Below are 1,138 nucleotides of genomic sequence, written 5' to 3' on the forward strand. Positions count from 1 at the left end.
GGGTAAAGTCCTAGTAAGGAAGACTACAAATGAGCTAAAAAACAATAACAAATATGCTAACAGTTTTAATATATGTTGTTACTGCTCGTCTAGAAGCATAATCTCTAGTTCAATGACAGAAGACAGATCTTGATTTCAATGAAATTCAAATTTTCAGATGAATGAAAAAATTGGGGAGGGGGAGCAATCTGGGAAACATTGTTAATGGGATCAGAATCTCAAAAATCTTGAATATTTCTAGACCTGATGAATCTCTTGCTATAATCAAGAGATTGAAGCAGCATAAAGAAGCAGTGAGAATGGCCCCCGTACATTCCCACGCCCAGAGCCTACACCCCACTGCCATCTTCAGCATGCCCAAGAGAAAGGCTGCAGGGGATGATAAGGAAATAAAACCAAGACAAAGGACAAGCCACTGAGAGGGTCCACAAGGTTGTCTGCTAAACCTGCTCCTCCAAAGCCAGAGCCCAAGCCAAGAAAGGCCCCTGCACAGAAGGGACAGAAGGAACACAAAAGAGAAAAGGGAAACGTTGATACCCCCAAGGGTGGGAATAACCTCGCAGAAAACAGAGATGTCAAAACACACCAGGCACAGAAAGCTGAAGGTGTTGGAGATGCCAGGGGGAGTTAGTGCATTTTTGATAACTGTACTTTGGTACATAGTTTGAAATACTATTTTTTATCAAGTTTTATAAAAATGCAGAATTTTGTTTCACTTTTTTAAAAAGCTATTGTTAGTACATAAAACACTTCATTGTTGCTTTTGGGGAAGGAGCATAGGTCACTAACAGAGTATCTTCAAACCCGGAATGATGTGGGAAAAACACCTTTCCCTTCTAGTTTTGGCTCCCAGGAGGAGGGACTCCCTGACATTAACACACAAAAGCCTTGTGGTTTGGAAAAACTAAAATTCATTTTTATGTCTTCTTCTCCCTCTCACCATCATCATACACTTAACTCCTTTAAACCCAGACACCTGTAGGGACCTGACCGCTCCCCTCCCCAAATTGGTTACCAGTCAGGCAATCTGGACTTTGCAATGATGTCACTGAGATGGCGTCCCTCAAATGAGTGGTGGCTCTGTTTCTAGATTGTGATCTTCACACAAATTCTGCCATTTTTATTTCTTTCCCTGAAA

At 41.5% G+C, this 1,138-nt stretch overlaps 1 pseudogene; it reads left to right on the forward strand.

Annotated features, from left to right (window-relative positions):
* The first annotated feature begins 353 nt into the window (after positions 1 to 353).
* LOC109729723 (non-histone chromosomal protein HMG-17 pseudogene) lies at positions 354 to 631 on the forward strand (annotated as a pseudogene).
* Positions 632 to 1,138: the final 507 nt, after the last annotated feature.

The sequence above is a fragment of the Microcebus murinus genome, chromosome 17 (genome assembly GCF_040939455.1).
Source record: "Microcebus murinus isolate Inina chromosome 17, M.murinus_Inina_mat1.0, whole genome shotgun sequence".
In the NCBI taxonomy this organism is placed as follows: Eukaryota; Metazoa; Chordata; class Mammalia; order Primates; family Cheirogaleidae; genus Microcebus; species Microcebus murinus.